We start from the raw sequence: 6039 nt of genomic DNA, 5'->3' as shown, positions 1-6039 counted from the left end.
CTTGTCGCTCAAACTCGAGTCTCCTCGGCGCCCGCGCCGCGCGGAGGAAGCAGAAGGCGTACGCGCTGTGCAGTTTTTTTTTTTTTTTAGCGGAGTGGAGTTTAAAGGGATGAAAACGACCCAAATGCAGCGTTTAAACACGCGCAAAGTTCGTTTACCGGGGCTGGGGAGTGAGAAGCGAAGACGTCGCGTCGGTGGAGCTTAAATCGCAGCGCGTCGGGTAGACTTTTAACTTCAACGGGGAGGTGTATTTCTCTTTTAAAGAAAAACTAAACAGCACGCGCACGGGGTAAATCGTCCTGTTATGCATTTCAAGGTAATATTTTGCTGTAGTGAGATGATGAAGGGAGGGAGGGAGAGGGAGAGAGAGAGAGAGAGGGAAAAGGGGGGTGGGGGGGGGTGCACGGGAGCTTGCACTTGTGCTGCTTGTAAGCTGGTAATTTTCCACTAGCCATGAAGGGGGAGTGGTTGAAGAGCGAGCGAGCGAGCGAACGCGCGAGCGAGAGAGGCTGCCGTACGCATGGCACGGGTCAGACAGATACAATAGAGGGAATATAAAGAGTCCCTTTTTTAAACGGAGCACGACCCAAGTAAAATATTGCAATAAAGAAGATTCTGCAGCTGTCATTTTGATTGACTTGTCATTTGATTGCTGATTAATAAGTCACATTAGGACGCTATAGAAATTAGCGCGCGAGGACGCGCGTGTGTTGCCCCCCCTCCCCGGTTCCTACGAGCCACGTGACGCAACTCCACTTAAACGTCAGTTGATGGAAAAATACAGGATTTCTGTGTAGGCAAAGTAGAGCTGCAGCTGAACAAAGACGAAAAAGGATGTAGCTGCTCTGATGTAGCACCATGTATTGATTATGTAGTGCATGGATTATAAGGGGAAAGCTGTGCACGTTGCACAAAAAAAATACAAACAAAATAAATATATATATATATATATATATATATATATATATATATATATATATATATATACACACATATAAGGGGTGTCAATAAATAAACTAATAAGCACACATGCAGCCAGAATTCAACAGGAAAATACTTAGAGGGAGTTATAATAATAATTAATGCATGAACACAAGCCCATACATGCTTGCAGTTATAGTGCAAGAAAGCATGTGCTCATCATCATCATGCCACAGCTTCCTGTTTACTTTACTTTAGTGCCTGATTTGACACCGGTTTGAGCACACCCATCACTATGCCTGTTCGGTTATCCCAGCGGAGTCCACCGTTCCAGGATCAGCAGCATTCCCATCTGTGCACGCTTCACAAGGGAGCTCAAGCGAGAGCAATAAAGCTGTAATAACAGATAAGGGTGTTATGTGGTAATAGCTTGTTCACGGTGATAGTGCCTGAACCGGACCTTCTTGTTTACCTCTTCTCTGAGCAAAGTCAATGTCACTTTTGAAGAATTTCCTGCTCGAGGGCACTCTCCGTTTTCCAGGAAAGCAAAGGCCTCCTTCTCTGAGCATCAAATAGTGCAGGGGCCGAGGGAATCTGGCGCTTGAGTTGGGACAGCATGTCAAATCTGATGTTTCCTCTTCCTTCAGGCCTGGTTCTACAAGTCCCACCCAATGCACTGTTGAAGCAATTACGATTGCAGTATGAGTGTCAACCCCCCCATCCCTTACCCCATGTAATGGGACAGCAGCTTTAATGATGCAGTGATCAATAGAATGGGATGCACTGGAGCAGCCATGAGCACAGGGGCAGAATAGCTCTGACCTTTCAAGGCATGGACTCCACAAGACCTCTGAAGGTGTCCTGTGGTATCTGCCATCTGTGGTATCTCCTGTTAAGGTGGGACCTTCATGAGAATCAGTGAGCTTTGGGCACCCATGATCCTGTCGCCAGTTCACCGCCTGTCCTTCCATGACACACTTTTGGTAGGTACTGACCACTGTGTACCAGGGGTGTACCTGGAACATCCCACAAGACCTGACTGATGTTTAGGAGATGTTCTGACCCAGTCATCCATTTTTCCTGCTTCAACACCTCCATCACCTTCAAGAACTGACTGTTCGCTTGCTGCATGTCTCCACCCCTTGACAGGAGCCAGTGGACCCAGATCACTTCACCGATTGTCCCATTCTATAAGAATCAGAAGATCACAGTGCTCTTACTTGGGCTGAAAAGAAAAGCAGTGGTGTAGTTAATTCGTGGCCTAGTACTCCATGTTCTCTTCACAGCAGCCAAACAGAGAGGTGAATAGTAAGGGGCTATAGAGGGGGAGCGGTTGGGGGGTATTCAAAGGGGTAACACATTGGTGCAATCTCAGGGCAGCTGGGTAATTGCCCTCGTGAAGGACGGAACGGCAAGTCAGTGAGGTTTATTACAGTGTAAAACTGTGAAAATGATGAGTAAAGCTGGTTATCTGAACACTCTGCATTTATTTGCAGCAACATTACAATAACTACACTCATCATTAATCCAGTGAGTCGTGATCAGTGTATGTGTGAGTGTGTGTGTGAGTGTTTTTGCACAACCATTTCCAAACCTCTGCCAGAGACAGGCCAGTATTTATAGTTTTGCAGTTGCCACCCAGGACCTGATTGGCTAATCACTTCATTAACCATTAAAAACAACAGATGATAATTAAATTCAATTAAATTCAATTAAATAAAAAAAAAAAAGAAAATTCAAAATGAAGACCATCATCATCACTTCAGATCAATCAGAATAAGTTCTACGACATGTTCCCTCACCACCCTCAACTTGTTGAACATGAATGGGTTAAAGGAACAGTTTGGTTAAAAATCAAGTCAACCTGACTGATCTCTGAGCCCAGAAGCAGTCAGTTACAATAGGACATGCTAGGCTAATGTGGCTAACAAACACTGGAATCGAACTGTCACCAATCTCATCTACGTGACCTCATACTTGAAGAATGTCCTTCATTTGCGTTTATTCACTATGTAAACAAATTTCAAACGCCGACCTATCGAAACAGCATGGATACGCCTTATTGAAACATTTAGTCTAAGACTGAAACCACGTTATCATCCTCCTCATCCTCATAACGGCCTGTTTTGTAGTGCTGCGGCCTGGTTGTAATCTTCTAACTGCGGTCTGGTCACTTCACCATTCAGCATTGTGGTGTATTTTTGTGTTTATAGACTAAAGTAGGCCATGCCGTGTTCTAAACCGCACCCGTTTACCAAACTAACGAAGATCTGGACGAGTTTGGGCTGAGAGACGAGCATTTTTAGACCTGTGTTTATGGAGATGATAGTCTCGGTGACAGTCTAAGTCCAGTGTTTGTTAGCAGAATTAGCCTGGCATGCACTGACTGACTGACTCTGGGGTCGCTGATCAGTCATGCTCGTTCCATTTCTTTCGCACTGAACTGTTCCTTTAAGTGAACAGCAGTTTGCACTTGTGTTCTACAGGAGTGCTGCCACTTTTGCAGATCCAAGACGGCAGGACATACCTTTTTAGAGGGCTGTGGAATGAGCGTGGCCTACCTGAAGTATAGTTTACGGTGTCTAGGAGTAATAACCACATGCCTTCTCAGAGCAGCTATTATTGCTGCAGTGGACTTGAGGAGAGCTAGAGGTAGATCTATCACTATTAGTCAATTAACCTCACTTACTAAGGCTTTATTTGAGGAAACCGATGAAGAACCACTGATTAGAATCAGCTTTCACAACAAATCAGTAGCAGTTTTCCTGATCACATATTTCATCTTTTTTTAAAACGCTGATTTCTCCATTAATCAATAAAATGATCGGCAGATCAGTCGATCACTAATACAGCCTGAGGTAACGTCAGCTGGAAAGTTGGTCAGTTTTGAAAGTGAGTCACCTGAGTGTGTGAAGTTTTGACCACTTATGAGAGGGGGTGGGGTCAGTCGCAGCAGCAGTAGAAGCAGCACATTGTTGCATGCATGTGTGTGTGTGTGCGTGTGCGCGTGAATGTGGGGCGGAGTGGCCTGTGCAGGATTTGGCCGGCCACAGCTCGTTCCGGCTGGTCTTGCCTGCCTATTTACATATATTATCATGACATCAGGTCAGTGGACAGCCCCTGGCTTGACTGGGCACCCCGTTTTCAAATGAGCTGAGTGCTCAATGTGTCATAACTGCTGCAATAAACCAGTAGTGTTAAGTGGTAAGTATGACACTGATACTGGTGTGTAGTAGTGTATATACTATACACCACTATATACTACACATTACAATACTACAACATATAGTGGTGCATAATGCAAGTACTGTATGGTGTATATAGTGGTACAGTATATAATAATATGTAGTATGTAATGGTGTATATTATATAGTACTGTGTAGTATATAGTGGTATAGTATATATTATATAGTGGTGTGTAGTATACAGTAGTGTACAGTAGTGTATAGTAGTGTGTAGAGTAAATAGAGGGCATGTGCAGTTTATCTAACTACACTGTACAGCTGTAGGTAACTGTGAGCTGTAGTGAATAAGTGTAGTCGGGCAATGTGTGAAATAAGGGGCAGAAGTGCCCGCGTGTCTGTTTATGGTCTTTGGTATTATGATACTATAAATAGTGGCGGCCTGTTCAGGGGGTGAACTTTAAAACAACAATACAAACAATGAGGAGGAGTCTGTTCTGCGCTGCAGCACCGGGGTTCTGTTTGAGAACAGAACAGCTCTCTCTGTTGGCTGACCTTCATCATGACAAGTGCAGGATTTCTGCTCTGCAGCCAGAGAAGTGTGCAAATAGGTTTGAGTTGAAATAAAAGCACTAAAGCCTTAAATATTTCATACTGGATACTAATGCTATTAGACATTCATACTGGATATTAATGTTATTAGAGCTTCATACTGGATATTAATGATATTAGAACTTCATACTGGATATTAATGCTATTAGACATTCATACTGGATATTGATGCTATTAAAGCTTCATACTGGATATTAATGATATTAGAACTTCATACTGGATATTAATGATATTAGAGCTTCATACTGGATATTAATGTTATTAGATCTTCATACTGGATATTGATGCTATTAAAGCTTCATACTGGATATTAATGTTATTAGAGCTTCATACTGGATATTAATGATATTAGAACTTCATACTGGATATTAATGCTATTAGAACTTCATACTGGATATTAATGTTATTAGAACTTCACACTGGATATTGATACTATTAAAGCTTCATACTGGACATTAATGTTATTAGAAATTAGTGGTGTAGACAAAGCCATCCACACCCCGCGCTCACCACCTCAGCAGTAGTGGAAACACCACAGAGGCAGTAATTATATTTAATGGAATCTTGTTGAGGACCTGGCTGAACTGATTTGGAGACTGTAGCACGTTATTTAGACCCATAAGCCAGTGTGTTGTTATCACTAAGGACAGTGGAAAGAGAGAGCGAGAGAGAGAGAAGCCTTCAGTGGGACAATGAACAAAGGATCAGCGAATGATCCGGATATGACCTTTGACCCCACACGCGGAGAATGCTGCCACTGTCCACCTTGCTTGTGCGTGTTTGTGTTTGTGAGTGTGTGTGAGTGTGCTCTCTTTGTTCCACCACACAAAACACAGACACTATTTTCCCCATTGCAGTCCTGTCAGCTCCAAACAAGCCCAGCTGCCACTGCGGACTGCGGACTGACCGAGCGGCAGGTTGTGCGAACGGCGGAGGGCCGATATCATGATATTTGAAGCTGAGTTCGTTTAATATGGCTGGTTCACACTTTAGCTCACGCAGTTAATGTGTCATTCCAAACCCAAAGTTCTGGAAAATGGAGCCGAAACAACAGAAAGTGTCACTGTTCAAACAGCCCATTGTGTTCCAAAAGAACAAAATCCAGAGACCACGAGCAGCGCTAACTTTCGCCACGGCTGTGGTTTGTTTTGGCACTGCCTCTGGGACCTAAGCCCTTAGAAATGTGGCAGCTCGCTTCCTCCGAGGCGCAGCTTCACTTTTAAATCGAGAGAGAGATGAAGACAGAAGGGAAGACAAAGAGCATACGATAGATGGGGTATAACGGAGGAAGAGATAGCTCTGATGCACTGCATGCTTGTGAGAG

This window comes from Salminus brasiliensis, chromosome 10 (genome assembly GCF_030463535.1).
Source record: "Salminus brasiliensis chromosome 10, fSalBra1.hap2, whole genome shotgun sequence".
NCBI classification, from domain to species: domain Eukaryota; kingdom Metazoa; phylum Chordata; class Actinopteri; order Characiformes; family Bryconidae; genus Salminus; species Salminus brasiliensis.
The sequence above is the reverse complement of the archived record's forward strand: the minus strand, read 5'-3'. Positions refer to the sequence as shown.